General features: G+C 42.7%; 1 protein-coding gene across 1 annotated transcript in view; it reads left to right on the top strand.

Annotated features, from left to right (window-relative positions):
• sipa1l3 (signal-induced proliferation-associated 1 like 3) overlaps positions 1 to 18,429 on the top strand; it is a 75,900-nt gene that overhangs the window by 20,961 nt on the left and 36,510 nt on the right. Inside the window, 1 exon segment of the mRNA XM_083773987.1 lies at positions 13,819 to 13,923. The gene's annotated coding sequence lies outside the window, so the exon portion shown is untranslated.

The raw sequence follows: 18,429 nt of genomic DNA, 5'->3' as shown, positions 1-18,429 counted from the left end.
CCGTTTGTAAGTGACCGATCTGTGCATTGATACTATTTTAACAACTCAACCAATGCCGCCCTGCGTCGACATATCTTCTCTAGTTGGCTGGGTGATCGTGTGTGTGTGTGTGTATCAATCACTTTAGAGGACAAAAGCTTCAACACTATGTAACTTTCATGTTCTACCGGGGATTCGAACCAGGGACTCCTGTGCAATTGCTGAAATTCTTACCATTGATCCAGGGGAGATATTGAATGTTGACCTTCAGGCAGTTCCACTGGTCAACTAGTAGTGGTCAAACCAGACCATATGTAAATAGCAAAAATATGAATCATTGTCAACAATGATAAACTGTTCTGATGAAGATCTGATTGACCGAAAGCTCATCTTGTCTCAGTTTGGAGAGATTGATGATTCCAGCACCTTAGCAAATATTTAGCCAGGTGGAGTTAAGTAGTGGTCATCCTGTAATGACATTATGACAATACATTAAAAAAAAATCAGTGCAAATAAAATACAACTGAATCTGAATATTCAGGAGATCAGTTAGTGTTTGTTTCCTATGATTCAACAGATAATTTTCTAGTGGGTGTCAGACAGCTGTTCTGTGTGTGTTACCATCTCCCCACAGGGGGAAAACTGCGGTTAAGACTGGAAATCCTGTTGGCACTCTTTAACCTCATCTAGAAGTCAGAAAACTGCATCTAGAAGTCAGAAAACTGCTGTCATGACATCTGAGACTCCTCTTGCTTTTTAGACCATTGCATGCACGCACGCACGCACGCACGCACGCAAGAAATACTAACTAGGATGATATATGACGACCAAAGGTATACGAACCTGTGTGTGGAACCAATTGCAAACCAGTTTAGCTGCATAACCTGCTTTCCATGCTATTTAATCCATGGTTTCTCCCCTGCGTAATATGCTAAAATATGCTATTTGGTTTATTCGCCATTTTTTTATAATGAAAAAGAAATTGCGGATTTGTCGCAGACCTGGTGACGAGGCCGCTGCGTTATGAGGACGAAACCGGAAATCGACCCGTGCTCTGGGCTTCAAGGGCTTCTGGGAAAATGAGTTCAATGCAAGTGAACGGTAGTTTCAACTGGACTCCAGCAGCCCTCACTGCTTGTTGTTGTTCCACATCGCGACGGTGTATGCAGAGTAAAAGCGGCCATGTCTTTCTGGCTCCCCAGAGCTCCTATTTTGAAGGCATTCCGGCACCGATTGTGTTAATATGAAGCCGTCAAAGTGTTAAGCAAAGCATATGCAGTTAACAACCTGTGAGATTTGGGAGATAAATGTTTTACTTGTTTCAGTAAGTATAACACCAGAGGGGATTAGGCACAGCCAGCCATGATATTGCACCCTGCCTCACAGGTGCCAAGTTTTTACTAATGCAATTTTAAAGACTCCACATACATACATTCCGAATTCCGTGATCAGGGTCTTCCGATGTAACTAATGTTCAAAACCCACATTTTAGACAAAGGGGCCTGTATTAACTTTCTTGATATAACAGGAAATACAATACAATCACTTTCCCACTGGACTCGCTGAGAGACCTAGAAGACCATAGATTACCAATTTTTTAATCGCTAAATCTTGAAATCTATTTGATAAGCAAATAAATAAAAATAAACAAATAATTCAAACATTGTCAACGAAGTATTTGAACATTTTAAATATTTTTTGCAAATGTTGGAATATAATGACAAATATGGGTGGCAGATATAAAGTAGTTAAAAAAATCGTTATATTGTTATAAATAATTGCCCATAACAATGTAGTCCAAAAAGTCAAATAATGGCTGATATAGTGGCCAAACCGATATATTGGTCAGGCTCTACAACATGACTACCGGTAGATGGTCTATAAAGAAGTTCTTCACAACTCAAGACGACTTTAGAGCATTGTATCCAACTGTCCATGCCATAATCCTGAAATAGGATGAGCCTTTCCCACGTTAGACTCAGCCTCCCTGACCACAGATACAAATCCAGTTACAGTACATTTACTGTCGTTGTTGGTTCTCGGAGGAAACTCCCCAGAGGGGTCCGTCATTTCACAGGCATCAGAGGAACAAGTGGGCACTATTATCTCTATCTCTGCACGCTATCTCCCGGCTGTGCCACTCTCTACTGGCTGATGTTATCTATGCCGTACGACTATACAACTGTTGGGTGGAGGCAGCTGCAGCGGCATTTTCAAAGCACTACCGTACATCGGGGAAAAGGCGTGACACTCCTCTTAACGAAATAGTATCATTATTGCTGCTGTATTTCTCAGAAGCTAAACCTTACTTTTCAGATGCAAAGGGCCTTTTATTGAAAGGAGCAAAGTAAATTGTCTGTTGGGCCCTTGGCCTGAATTTCTACAGAAAGACTAGATAGTTAGTAGATACCTCTAGTTCGGAGACTCACTCTTACTGGGGGAGGCATTGATCCAGAACAAGCAGGTTTGTCTGTGAGAGCTCACTTATTCTTCTGGGAGCTCACACAGTCCTCATAGAAAAGGGCCCTGGCTGCTTCCACTCTCAATGGCACCATTGAGAAACAACTGAGCAAGAGAGAAGAGAGGGTAGCTTGAATTGTGTCAGAGGCCCTCTTTGTCTGCTTTATAACGGCCAATCACCCCCATCCACCTCCCCACACACATGACCCTGATAATACAGTGCCCGTTTGCCATTGTTGTTGTGTCACACTGAGTCAGTTGGAGAAAATAGAGCAGCATTGTCTGTTCTCATTAGTTGTTAAAAAAGAAAGAAAAACAAACACTAATGGCAATGGCAGTCAATGTACTCTCATCCCCTCCATGTTTCAACAAAGTCATATGGCTTTGGCTACCGAGTTGTTTCTTGGTCCAACACTACACTGGGTGTATTGCCATGGAATTGACTGTGTATGTTCATGCTACATGGAGGATGAAATGTACAGATTTCAGGTTAGGAAACTTGTCTATCCAGTGTAATTCTGCAATGAACTAGCAAACAGCTAAATATAAAATGCAAACATAACTTAACCAGGCCCTTTATTAGGATGAAACATCTACTGTTTTTACTGAAGGAACATATGGAAACAAACCGAGCAGCCCTACTGAGAACGGTCTGTATTATTAACAGACATTGTTTGTGTACAGGCATGGAGAGCTGGATTACACTCATCCCTCCATCTCTGTTGGGCTGTTGAATGTTCAGGTCAGTAGAAGGGCGTTTCAGAGGGAAGCGACTGACGCACCTTGGTAATTCATTTTCAATGATAGGCGGATGATTATTTTGGAATTTGGTCGCACAGAGAAATTGAGGGCCGTTGATGCAAGCGAGCGCGGGCAACTACACCTGGATTGTGGTGAGCTTTTTCCCCCACACTTCGCGTCGTGCGCCCCAGACAACAGCTGATCCAGACAACAACGCCTGTGTCACTCGCTCCCTGTCTTAAACGACCTTAAAGTTGCAGCTAAATCTGTGTTATGTATAGTCATGTCAGTTTGGTTGGTTGAATTGAATTTCCACAGAATATTTAAACACCACAAAACCTAACTGCAGCAACCCAGAATTGAACTGTCCTGCCACAGACATAGTGCAAGTAGTCAGTGTTAGACTTCTAAGGGGATTCACCTTTGTCATCTCCCCTCTTTTGTAGCCATGCTGGAGGCCCTCTCCTGCCTCATCATCATTTAAGCTCATTAGCCTGTCACTGGAATGATACGGTTACAGGAAGAACTGCAGCACCCCACCCCGCCAGCCCATTTCCTGTGGCTTCTGCACTAATGTAAATGGTATAGGCACTAGGCAGGCAGTGTGTTGAGTGACATCGGAAGGTCAGTCCCCTTAAAGATGTTTTACTGTGGGCTCGCTGAGGGAGATGATAGGACTGTTTGTCACTCTGCTGAGGCAGTCGCCTGACGCCTGGCCTTGGCTTCAGAGGAGGCAATGACTTGTAAACCTGTCGGCACCAGGGGGCGTGGTCGTTAATTTGTATCCTCTGTGCTGCTCTCTGGTCACTGCTTTACGCCTGCATATGTGTGTTTGTGGGTTTTAATTAGTTTTTCCTTAAGGGTCAAGACCACTTTTTGATGTTTGGTTGTGTAGTTACCTTGCCATGACCAAATGTGGACAAGACATCTAAAATAATTGCTCCATTGAGTAAAAATGGATCATTCAAAATATGTTCGTCATTGACTTACATTGTAGGGTGTAAACGAACGCAAGTTGAAGTGTCAAGTTCCTGTTCATTTTACTATTTGAAGATCCGGATCCGCGGATCCAGTCAGGGTTTTCTTCCTAATAAAAATCACACCTCTTTGAAGTGAGGGCCGCTCTTATCATCATACATCATCTCATTTTGGCCAATCACAATTTGTGTCCTCACTTTTCTGCCCTATATATGCAAATAATTATATAAAATTATTGGTTTTATACCATTAGAAAAGACCTAAAAACATCTCCAGAGGTCTTGGGCCTTCTACGGGTGTAGTTAAAAAGATGTCTGGAGACGTTTTGGGCAAACCAGCCACATATACGCAATGGGTGTCACCAAGAGTGTGTCCTCACTCTTCCGTCCTCTCTTTTGTATTCAATGTTTGCGTTTAAACAAACCCGGGACAAAATAGATAAATTAATCAATGGTACTGGGTTTTGTGATGTTCCACATTGTCTGAATCAACTTTGTTTAAGTTTTTTGTGCTAAAAGAGTGACTTTGAGAGTGCTGTAAGGAGCATATCTTGAATGATCAATTTCTAATGAATGGATAAATTATATTTTATTTCTAAATTTCTACTCCATCTTTGGAGTAGGGGGAGTCGGGGGACGTACCTACACAACCTACCCAAACCTCTACCAAAGTGGTCTTGCCCTTAAACCCATTTAGACCTGAGACCAGATTCTACAAACAGACATGTTTCTATGTCGGTGGTTCTCAACCTTTCCATGTCAAGGACCCTCGGAATTATCTGTATTTGGCCACGGACCCCATCTGAAAATATTTTGTTCCAGGCAACAAGCAAAGATATGAGTTAAAAACGTTTATTTTTTATTTTTTATAAATGTGTACTGAATCTCACTCTTTCATGATTGTTAACAAAATGTGCGTGTACCTTGTATTTCCTAGTGTTGATCTGAGTCTGTTTGTTTGTCTAAATGTTTCTCTGAAAAATCTAAAATTAAATAGAAAGAATATAGAAAATTGGTCAATGTCTTGCCAGCCAGTCACTGACTCACTGACTGTCATACAAATCTCTGGCTGCAGCTGTGCTTGTTGAGCATGACAGTAATTGTCTCCACCAGGCCGAAGGCATGTGGGGAGAGTATGTTTTGCACTCCGTCCGTCCGTGTGTGTGTCCGTCCGTCCGTCCGTCCGTCCGTCCGTCCGTGTGTCCGTGAGCAGCTAATCTCGGCCACCGTTAACCCGGTCGATGCCACATTTTGCACACACACTCCCTGGATGCCAACGATGAACCTCTGCCCCAAACTTTCCAGAACGGCCTGTTATAGCGCCACCAGGAGGCCGCTTTGTGCAAAACAAGTTTTTGCACAGTACACCTACAGATTTTGACCAAACATCACGCAAATTGGTACACAGTCTCTCTAGAGCCATTCAACGAAACCGCTCTTTCAGATTTCTCAGACTCCATCCTGATTGGTTAAGATTGGCTTCCAAAGTTCACAGGAGTGCTCAGTTTCAAACAAAATGCTGCAAATCATGAACACATCGCGTGATTTCCGTGAAATTGTGCACCCACATTCCCACTAGGCCGAGGACGAAATGCCACATGAACAATTTCAACTCAGACTCAAGGTGGCGCTATAACTGGCCGCAAAGTGTTTTTACCTCTAACTGCACGGATCTGTGGATAACTTTGTATGCCAACTCCCTAGAGGCCAAGGAAAAACCTTTGCCTGTAATTTTTCACATCTGCTCTTTATAGCGCCACCAGGAGGCCGACATATGTAAAACACATTTTCTATTATTAATCCTTCAGATTTTATCCAAATTTCACGCAAATCGGTATACACTATCTCCATAGTCATGTGATCAACACGGAGCGCCACCATTTCCCATCTTCCATCCTGATTGGCTAAGATTGGCTTCCAAAGCTCACACGATTCGTCCATTTAAAAAAAAGGCCACAAATCACAAACACAGTGTGCAATTTCCGTTAAATTATACACGCACATTTTCACTAGGCCGAGGACGACATGCCACAATTATTTCCTCAAAATCAGCCTCACGGTGGCGCTATAACAGGCCAATTCCTGTTTTTAGCTATAACTGCATCGATCTGTATACAACTTATGTATGCACACATGGAAAAACATTGTACCTGCATCCCTCCAACACGAACCTCCGGCCCAAATCTTCCTCAACAGCCTGTTATAGCGCCACCATGAGGCCACAACCTGACCTGCCCTGGTGGAGACCTGTGCCGATTGGCACTTTGTCTAGTTCAGTCTGTTATGACAGGTGTGTGTAGTGAGTTATTACTCACTAAAGGTGAGAAAAAGGTAGTAAAATGTATCCAGTATTCCTACATTCCAGCATGTTCCTTGTCCCATAAGGTCATAGATAATGTGCAGTAATGTAATAAAGGCCAAACTGCACCAATGATTTGTCATGCAACTCCTTGCAACATGCAACTACTTGCAAAACATTATCCTCAATGTCAGTTGCAAGGGATTGCATTGGTGTGGTTGACCTCAAAACTGTTTTGTTGCCAGGTGTTGTCGTTGTGACTAGTTGTGAGTAGTTTCAAGGAGTTGCAACTGGTGTGGTTTGTGACCTCATTTCCTTTAAAAAAAAACATCTGCCAACAGTCATTAAAGATTGAGCATACTGTTAACTACTCAGACACGGTTACTAATTCTGCCCCCTTGTATGTACATACATATTACATATATATCATTTTTAATATCATTGAGGGAAATAGGTTGCATACCACCGCTGGTAAAGCTGTGATTTATTTCTTATGCGTTGGATTCATTTCAAACCCCTAGGCACCTTACAAATGAAAACGCAAACTTGGCAGCAGGCCAACATGCAATGTTCTCGATGGGCGTTTTCTTTTTTGTAAAAAAAAAAACAGAAAAGTATATTGTGTACAAATGGAGTCTTAGCATGATGTCAGATTGATACAAATAAATATTGCAGTGCATATTACAAATCTTAGACATGGACACAGGAACTGTATCATCTATCATGTATGTTGCACAACTACTCGGGACTTGACTCAGCAAATGAAGCCAGCCATTTCATTATAGACCGAGCCTACAAGGTGACAGCGTCCCAATGAAGTTAAGCATCTGTCATCTGTCTTTCTGCAAACATTTTCCACGGTCTTGTGTAGTTGTCTCTTTATCACATATGAATTCAGAGCTGATCCTTTTGTTTATTTTAAACACCATTTAAAAAGCCTATGCAGTGGGGCGCTGAACTTGGAACAATAGTGTGTTCTTCTCCATGCATTATGTCCTCCCGGTGACTCAAGCAGCTCATCTACACCCTCTCTAACAAACCAACGTTCGTTACAGGCCTGAATTTCGGCCTGGAATAGCACTTATTTTAATATATTCTTGCAAATTCAGCACTAATAATGTGGGGAATTCCCACACACACTTACAGCAAAGTTAATGTAATCAGCCAAAGTGAATGCAGGAGGACTGGCTGAGACGCTGTACAGACAGACTATCAGAGAGCGTTTATCATGCTCTCTCCAGAGCGTCTGCCTCAGTCTCTCCGAACCCCTCTGCGTCCACCGCTGACTGTGTTTATTCGTGTTCCGTTGTGCGACTATCGCGCATTGAAGGTGGCTGAATGTGTGTGGCACCATTGTGCGTGTAATACGTCATCTAGAGGGAGTCACGCTCAGTAAAATTTGCTTCCATTTGTATCAGGATTTTGTAGGTAGATGGAGTGGCATTATTATTATTATGTATGTATTGTTGCACAGCCTTATTGTCAAATGAAGAGCAAACTACATTGCATCCTTGTGGTCTTGACATATAACAAAATAATGAAGTCTTAAATAATTTGCCACAGTGAGATTGTGAGAAGTGGCGTAATGGAAGACTAAAGGATTTGACAAATGGCACATCCAGTCTGTGTTCTCGCAGTTGTACATGTAAGCACTCTGGAATCTGGATGTTGTGCCTGTGTGAATGAGAGTCCTTCCCATGGCAGTCAGTGTGCTGCGGCCAAAGTTCATCTGTGTGAATGAGAGTAGCCTCACTAGCCACTAGTCAGTAGCCTCACTAGGCTGCTACTCTCCCCTTGAGATGGCTCGATGGGAGCCGCAGCAGCTGTGGGGGTGAAAATACTGTCTTTTACACACACACACACACACACACACACACACACACACACACACACACACACACACACACACACACACACACACAGAGGCCATAGCTGGGACAGCCCGAGGTCTGTAGTGGAGAGGAGGTCAAGCATCACAATTCTTCAAGCGTCATGTTTTGATGAGCTAGACAATGGCACTGTACAGTATCGATCTATCAACGCATCTATTTTTCTTTTTTCACTTTCATGGACATTTGTTTTGCGACCAGTGCTCGTACAACACATTAAATGGATAAACAATCTAAGCTATACCATGGTCTACAATCCAATTATCAATTACAGATTCGTGCCCACTCAAAAATGTCCTCATAGCAATTTCCTCAAAACAATAAACATTTCATAACGGTACAACAGTCTGCAAAGGGCTGATGTCAGTAAGCACCAGCCTGTGCTTCAATCACTCCCCTCACCCATAGCAAAAAAAAGCTGGGTTTGTGGTAGTGCATGCAATAAGCTCATGCTTTAACACTGACCCTCCAGCTGATCACTCCCGCGCTGGCTAATTTACCATCACATGTACAGTACGGAAACGTAATTCATGCTAGGAATTTGCCATCTATCCTCATCCTCAGCTGCAGATCAACTCAACAGTCCTCTTTTCTGGTCTTGTGTGTGATCTGTATAGAACCACAAAGCATTGCAGAGGTTGTGCATATAGCCCAGCACATGAGTAGATGTGAGCTTCCCTCTATCCAGGACATATACGGTGCATATATCTATTCTAGGAGCCATACAGTATCGGTATAATAAGATATTATTATTTTTGAATTTCTGTATTGCCTAGTACCGGAGAATCAATTATTTGAGGGAGGGTTCATGTGAAGAGTGACGTATGGCCCCTGTACTCTTTGGGCCGCCCTATAGGCAGTCTCGCAGTCTAGAATGTCTATAATTGAAACGGCGTGACCTGAATATAAATTTTACATTAAGATTTGTTTGATGCTTTTCAGCCAATTCAGTTATATTGTGTTCTCTCTCTCTCTCTCTCTCTCTCTCTCTCTCTCTCTCTCTCTCTCTCTCTCTCTCTCTCTCTCTCTATATATATATATATATATATATATATATATATATATATATATATATATATGGTGTTTATAACCATATGTTATTTTAAACTACTAGAATTGACTTGCAAAGCGATTATTCATTCCCATAGACCGAAGAATACAGCACCCGTATGTCACTGACCACATGACATGACCCCAACAAATTGATTATCTGGTTCTAGGTTCAAGGGGGGGGGGGGGGGGGGGCTTGATCATAAATGGTAGGCCAGTGTTCAGGAATCTCTTTTATGTCTAGCACAGTTGTTTATACCATGAAACAACATGCATTGCAGGCTCCATGTCGTAAAGGTGATACTATTACAGGTACTTGCATGCCGGTGTTGTGCACCAAAAATAACCGATTACCGTTACAATTGCAAGCTCATAGAGCAGCTCATAAAGCATTGCAATGTGACACGTGAACTTGAAGATGCACTATTTTTTGGGCGGAACAGATACGGTGCACAACCAAGTATAAGTCAGGCTCAGACTTTACTCGATAGCCTAAAAAGGTTATGACATTTGGGGTGTAGAACCAGAGCTTGCCCAACCAATTGTTCAGGCTAATTCTTGCAACATTAGTCTGCAAAATGTAGGTGTTGTATTGCACACACGCACGCACGCACGAGCTGAGACTAAGGAGCTCTGCTCAAAACATAGAGGATTAAGTTTGTTGCTTTGATAGAGTAGTGTCAAATAATTATTTTTCTTTTTTACCCCATTCAGATTTTCTGCAGTAACCACATTTACTTGAATCACTTGCAAAGGTTTGAACTGAAGCATGTCAATGACTAGCTAAGAGTATTAGACTGTCTTGAGGAAGAATTGAAGGGAAATAAAAAATGTAGAGGACATGCAAACGGTCTCAGCCGATGAAGCTCTTGTATGGCTTTTGACTGTTAATAGGCCTGCGCCTCCAGCTGACGGAGAGAGAGGGGAGGAAGAGCTGCCAAAAAGGAGTGAAAGTGGAAGAAGAGAGATTGACAGAATGATAATGATTAAGTAGTATACTTTAAGTACTCTGCAAGAAGTTTGCCAGTAATGCCACAGCACAAAACATGAAGCATTATTAATGGGGAGGGAGGACGTTTAAAAGAAAAAGAGACAGGCAGGCATCGGCGCCACCTGTGTCATAGTTGTCAAAGATTGGTGAGATAGGCCCAGGCCGTAGCGTAACGGTCTGGGCACCGGACTGGTAATCCAGTCGCAGTGTGCCGCGGGTTCGACTCCCGGACCCGACACGGCCTTTACTGCATGTCATCCCCCCATCTCTCTCCCGTTTCCTGTCAGCCTACTGTCTGTCCCTTCAAAAATCAATAAAAGGCGTAAGCCGCAAAAAAAGAAAAAAAAAAAGATTGGTGAGATAGAGCCAGTACAGACCGGTCTTTATCATTCAGACAACAATGTTTACGGTTCCTGTTGTTCCACTGGAAATTACCTACATACTGTAGTATATAATCTCAGTGTTAATTTAACTCGTGGTCCATTTGGTTCAGTTAAATGAACACCAAAACGTTTTCGTTAAATGTTAGTCCACAGTTACTGTGGTACTGATACCGGCCGGGTTATATTTACTGGAACTGTTAATACTGCCTATATACTTTCTAACCTCTGATTGTATAATGTATACCCTCTTCTTTCTTGCCAAAGCCTTGTCTCATTCAGTGGATATTAACCCAGACTCCTTCCACTTTCATTTTCTACTTTGTTTTGTTACACACTATTCATCTCTCCATGGTGTTTCTATGTTTTCAAATGCCACACTTTACTTTAGCAATTGTCTTTTCCAACCCAATCTTTGACTCCTCTGAGATTTAAAGTAATGATGACTACTTTGAGAGTGAGGAGGAGAAATAACTTCTTGTATAGTGTAATACTTGCACTTCTTGCACTTCGTGCCTTGAGTGGGTGCATGTGATGATGAAGCTGTTGTCAGCTCTGACGAGGTGGCTGACTGATGGCTGGGTGTGCACATGTGGGTGTCAGGGGTTGCGGGCTGTTATTTACCGCTCTGTGTTAAGGTGGTGTGTCCAGAATGCCTGCGGAACCCGCCTACATATTACATCTTCCTGCCCAGTGCCCACCCAACCACCCCCACCCCCGTTCCTATGACAACCATCACCAGCTTAGAGATGGAGCTGCTGTAGCACGTCGTTGTCAGTGATGTTTGTGGTGAACAGAGTACATTACGTGACATGGTGCAGCTGCATTGCTCCGTGCTCTCGCCAAGAGGAATTGTTTTTGCCATCATATAGCAAACTGGATATTTTCTTTTTCCAAAAAATGGCTATTGTATATGTTAATATATTTAGCCTGATCCTGCATTGATAAAACAACAAATTGCTTGGGATGTCATATACCAGATGATGCTGTATAATGCCAATCGGAAATCTCAAATGTAGTAAACCTCTGTCGATATGCGTCATGTATTCACAGCCTACAGTGATGCTATTAATTAATACAAGTACTGTATGAATCCTATTGAAATGCTTCAGGTCTGGCCTCATGAAGGGCATGTGTTCCATGAATCATCCCAGTGCTGTCACGCAGTGGGGCTATTCTCAGTGAGTCTAAATATGCAGGAAGGGGGCAAAGAGAGAGGGAGAGGCAGTACATGTAATTTTGTCATTATTATTATTGTTATGTTAGTTGATGCACAGAAAGGAGCCAGTGGATAGATGCACAGCCAAATCCACATTTTACTGCGTGAGGCACTTTTCTATCCACTTTAGCAAACCTTTTGACGGACACACTAGAATTCTCTCATGTGACTTGTATTTGAAGAAATACTTTTTAAGCGGACCTAGCCCTGAAATTGCACTGGCATGGTAACATATTCCTGCCTTTGAGTTGGGCAGAGTAATCTTCTTCAAATCAATCATAGCATAATGCAGATGATGCTGAGTCCAGGGCAAAACACACAGAAACACATACTTTGTGTCTCTGTCCTTCTCTGGTTTCCTCCTAGTGGTGGTGGTGGATGCTGTAATGAGATGTAAAGTATAATTTACATTTCTTGACTCTTATTCTAATTTGGTTCAGCTCAGTCACATGATTTTCTTTTTTTTATTCCTGAGAAGATTCCAGTGTCGTCATCCAAGGACAGTGGTTAGTTAGCCAGTATTGTTTGAAGCTGATCGTGTGTGGCTGTGGCAAGTATCTTAAGAACCACCAATAATTGTTTATAATGTGTGAAATTCAGTCAATTAGGACTGAGGCTGTCCTCTGTGGGTGAAGTTAGTGCTGCATATAGTACTTGTTTGGAAAGTTCTCACTCATTCCATTTCATTTTCAGGCCAAGAGGGAAGACTTAGCTTGAAATCCTCCCTGACTACTGGCTTAATTCCGTACAGCCTCTTCGCTATAGCTCACACGCACACAAACACTTTGCTGACCCCAATCCACCCCCACTTTCACCCTCTGCTAAAGACAGTGTTTTTATGCCTGGAGTCAGGGAGTAAGTGGACCTGGATTGATTGGTATTGATTGGCGCTGTATTTGCCAGACTGTAATGGGTCTTCCCTCAGGACAGTTGTCTGTCCAGTGCCTGTTACCTTCCATCCCCCATACAAACATACGGCCCTCTGCCCTCTGGGGTTACCCCTCTGCTCACAGCACAGTCACTCCGCCTCCCCCATCTTCTTTGGCTTTTTCAGACGAATCAGAGCACATGTCCATCAGTGACCTCATCACTCTAGTCTCCTCACACTGACTCTTGCGATACAGCCAAAGAGTTGGAGGGATAGTTTTTCTTTTTTTGTCATGTAGCTGGCAGAGCATGTGAGTCATAAAGAAAGGAGAAGAGACTGAGACCTCAAAAGGATGTCAAAATGTAAAAAACAAAGTAAGGAAGAAGTATTTGCATCTGAACATCCTTTTGGATGTGGTTTCTGGGTGGATGTTTTGTCTAAAAATTTGGAATTTCTTTGCAGAAGCAAAATGTTGCATGCCCACCCGCCACTATGCCTGCACACGTATGTGGCGTGTCACACCGCACAGGCGCACACCATTATGTCGTGTGCAGACACATTTCTTGTGTCCCGTTTCTTGTTCAAGCGCTCGTACACAGCATGAGCCAGTGTGCATTCAAGCATGCGATTGCATGCACAGTGGTACGCACACCCACCCAGGAGATGGAGCGCCTTTGGGGATCTTTGTTCAGACTGCTTGCAAACAATAGTCTAGCCTACTGTATTATGGCTGACATGATAGGCCTGTAACTCATTGCAGCTGTTCTGCATGTCAGTTGTCAACATACACAAACGCACCCCTCTTATGCACACACACACCTATGCGTTTACAACCAAACACAGCTTGCTTAAAAAAGCAATACTAGTTGTAGAATTTTAAGGAATGCCAAAATAAGTTGTGTTTAAAATGAAAGGAGGTGAGCTGCTATGGTTGATCTGATCATCTCTTCTTTTTCCTCCATTAGACTGGAAAACAACAACACGTCATACCCTGCACCGGGATTCCTGCTCTGTCAACAACCACATTCTGATCACGACTGCTTCACCTGCACAGCTGAAGCCTGGAGGAGGTACATTATAACATTCTGTGTGTGTGCGTGTGCGCAGAGATTGGTTGTGTGCATTGTACAAGTACATATTGCATTTTATTGCCTGTCCGTGAAGACGGCTGATTATGAGCTCACTCAAGAACAATGAAACACCAATTATTCTTACTGTAGGAGTTTTAGGTCTGATGCAATGGTCGTACACACTGTGACTTGTCAGATCTGTTGATCGGGATTCGTAATGTGTTGATTCTGTCAGCGTGGCATTGACATTGACTTTTTTCAACATTTTTGAAAGAGTATTACTTAATCTTCATTTGAAAATGCATTATATTATTCTTGTCAAGTGACATGACAAGTGGCACTTTGTTGCTCAAGCGTGAATCAAGCTTCAGGCTATTGAGCGTAGCTCAGAGTTCATTGGGGTTTTTTTGGGAGGGGGGGGGGGGGGGTGGTGTATTTGAGTGTAGAGAGACAGTAAAGTTGGCTGGATTCAAACTTTGTTCCTCACAACTCACAATGAGCATAATGGTCTACAAACAGGCTGCCCCCCGCCCCCCCACGGTGTATTTGGTTTTGCGCATAAAACCATTAGTCACACTGTATGTGATGCAGGTTGCGTGTGTGTGTAGATCATAAACCTGGTGATTCATCTGGTGGTTTCAGAAAGCAAGCCCAACCAGTTCTGCCAGCAGCACCCACTCACCTCCTGAGGGGTCTGTACGATACGCGTCCCCGTTTTTACTACCCAGTTTAACTCCTGAGGGGTCTGTACGATACGCGTCCCCGTTTTTACTACCCAGTTTAACTCCTGAGGGGTCTGTACGATACGCGTCCCCGTTTTTACTACCCAGTTTAACTCCTGAGGGGTCTGTACGATACGCGTCCCCGTTTTTACTACCCAGTTTCGGTATTCAGTCAAAGTCAAAGATGTGAACTTTGAGAAAACCTTTAGTTGGACATGATTTAAGTGAGCTTGATTCTTGATTCTTCTTGAATTTCTTGATTTCTGACACGCACGCAGAGCTGAGCTGCTGTGAGCGATAGCTTCTCGCTTTCTAGGAAAACATTCTGTTTGCGCACACACACACACACACACACACACACACACACACACACACACACACACACACACACACACACACTACTTACTACATTACTTCATGTTATGATCCTCTACTGTGGATTAAATTAGTGGTAAATTGAAGTGAGTGCATCGCTGTGAGGTGAAATGATTTATACTTTTATTTTTGTAGTCTCTGATTAGGGTTTAGAGTGGTGCTTTATAGAGCATGACAGAGTCACAAGACACTGCAGAAATTGCCTTTAAATGTCATCACAGGATGATAAAATGTTGAACAGATTGCGTCAAGTATGTACTATGTAGAGGGTTATAGATACACCAACACAAAAGAGAATGTGATTCTTGTCGTTCATTTGCACGTACTTGTTAAGTGCTTTATATAGCTTAGATTTAATAGACTATATCTGGTTCTACAATAATCTGCCTCACCACACACACACACACACAGTCACACACACTCACAGCAACCTTCATTGTCTCCACCAGGCCGATGGCATGGGGATAGAGTATGTTTTGCACTCCGTCCGATCGTGTGTCTGTCCGTGTGTCCGTCTGTCTTTTTCCAGCTAATCTCCGGCACCGTTACCCCCGTCGATGCCAAACTTTGCACACACACTCCCTAGATGCCAACGATGAACCTCTGCCCCAGATTTTCCAGAACGGCCTATTATAGTGCCACCAGGAGTCAGACTTTTGTAAAAAAAAAATTTTTATATTACTCCTCCATATTTTGTCCAAAAATCCCGCAAATAGTTACACATTATCTCTATAGTCATGTGCTCAAGACAGATTTGTCCGATATTTCATATTCCATCCTAATTGGCTAACATTGGCTTTCAAAGTTTCCAGGATTGCCCGTTTTGTACAAAAAGCCTCAAATCATGAATGCAGCGTGCAATTTACGTGAAATCTTTCACGCACTTTCCTACTAGGCTGAGGAATATATCCCACCCTTTTCACATTGGCCTGTTATAGCGTCACCAACAGGTGGATTTTTGCAAAACAATTTTTTGGAACAAAACATCATCCAATTGCCATCAAAGGTGTAAGAACAAATGGCACCCTTTTCACATTGGCCTATTATAACGAATAACGCCACCAGAAGGCCACAACCTGACCTGACCTGGTGGAGACCTGTGCCCCGAGGGGCACTTTTTCTTGTTCAAATCTATTTTCCACCTTGGTGTCTTGTCTTTGTGTCCCCACCACTGGTCATCTCTCTGTCCATCTCCAACTGCCTGGCATCCCCATGGTGTTGGATGAACCATGGTGAGGGCTGAAGATTCGTGACCAGCCTACTGTATGCAAATCATGTAGACATGATAGCTTGTGCGTAGGCGTGCACATCTTGGATCTGCATGTTTCTTTCTTTTCTCCACATACGCTGACATTTAGGCCTGTCAAAAGTATTACGTAATCACATTTAAATGTTCATATACCGGTACATACAAAAAAAAGCTGAAACAGCAGATCTACAAGCTTACAACGTGTCACTTCGTTACGTTTTTTTAAGTATAACAATGATGTTAATTTTATTACCAGGCAAACAGAAATGTATTCTTTATTCATATGTTCCAATGTTCAATGCTAAGAAACACAATGAAATCGTTAATCACAATTATTAATTATTAATAATAATTAATAACTAATGCCCTCCTAGACCGTGTACTGTATCTATACAGTATGTGTTTGTCTGTTAGGCAGCAGTGGCCTGTGTGACATTAAAGAGACCCAGCTGAACAATGCCGAGTTATCCACAGTGGAGACGGTGACAGCCGAGGTCAGGAGAGACAGAGGAGAAGAGAAAATACAGAAACTAGAAAAAGTGCCCTTCTGGGCACAGGTCTCCACCAGGATAGGAATGTAGGACATTGCAGCTTGCCTTCATCTGGTGGTTGGATAAAAGGGCAACAAAAGTAAATTAGAGGTAAAAACACTTTTCGGCCAGTTATAGCGCCACCTTGAGGCTGAGTTGAAATTGTTCATGTGGCATTTCTTCCTCGGCCTAGTGGGAATGTGCGTGCACAATTTCACGGAAATCACGCGATGTGTTCATGATTTGCAGCATTTTGTTTGAAACTGAGCACTCCTGTGAACTTTGGAAGCCAATCTTAACCAATCAGGATGGAGTCTGAGAAATCTGAAAGACCCGTTTCGTTGAATGGCTCTAGAGAGACTGTGTACCAATTTGCGCGATGTTTGGACAAAATCTGTAGGTGTACTGTGCAAAAACTTGTTTTGCACAAAGCGGCCTCCTGGTGGCGCTATAACAGGCCGTTCTGGAAATTTTGGGGCAGAGGTTCATCGTTGGCATCCAGGGAGTGTGTGTGCAAAATTTGGCATCGACCGGGTTAACGGTGGCCGAGATTAGCTGCTCACAGACACACGGACGGACGGACGGACACACACACGGACGGACGGACGGAGTGCAAAACATACTCTCCCCCCATGCCTTCGGCCTGGTGGAGACAATAAGGAGGATAAAAGAGAGACAACATTGGAGCTTGAATAAAGCTGTGGCCTGAAGACACACAATGTCACCCCTCAGGTGGTCTGGTCTCACTAGTGCAGTACCCCATTTTGTTGGTTTTACACACTTTGTTTTACACTAAGTTGTATTGTCAATTGACAATACATTTCATTACAAAGTACAGTTGGGAGGGCATACCCACATCTATTATTTTGTGCACATAAGGCATGAGCTTATACCTTTTCAAATGTAATAGATTGAATTGGAACAAACACAGGCCTACATTTTCCCTGTAGGCTGTATCCCATAACTGTGGACTTCTAGTGACCGACTTGTTTCTTAAAAGCTTGTCAATAATTAGAATCTTGTAAAGTCGCACAACCACAGAAAGCTGTTCTATTTCCTACCTGACATTGACATGCCGACCCCTATCTCTGCGACTTATTTAGTGTCACTATTTCTGCCACATCACATGAATGCATGTGGCTATGAGAATAAAAAGCAGATATGATCCCAATGAATAACTAATATGAGGCATGGCCTAAATAGTAAATACAATTAAACATACACACATGCATACATACATACATACATACATACATACATACATACATACATACATACATACATACATACATACATACATACATACATTATATCCATTTTACCATTGGGTTTTAGAGTATGGTTTAGGTATGCGGTCTAGCTTAAACTTGGACTCAGGGGGGTGGACGCCTCTGCCTTGCATAGTCCCCAGTGAATAGGCAGTTTGCCCTTCACTGGTAACCCTATTTTGGACTCATTTTAAATATATGAAGGTATTGCGGGCAGGGATTTTTACAAAAAAGCCTCCCCTTTTAAAATACATACACACATACATACCTACATACATACATTTCAGAAGTTTTAGCAGTTTTTAAGGACCCACTTTTAGGCCAGTGCACCAGAGCAAACTCTTGCCTTTTTTTAAACCCTA

Source organism: Protomyctophum parallelum (genome assembly GCF_964188405.1).
Source record: "Protomyctophum parallelum genome assembly, chromosome: 9".
NCBI lineage: Eukaryota > Metazoa > Chordata > Actinopteri > Myctophiformes > Myctophidae > Protomyctophum > Protomyctophum parallelum.
Note: the sequence above shows the minus strand (reverse complement) of the source record. Positions and strands in the feature narration are given on the sequence as shown.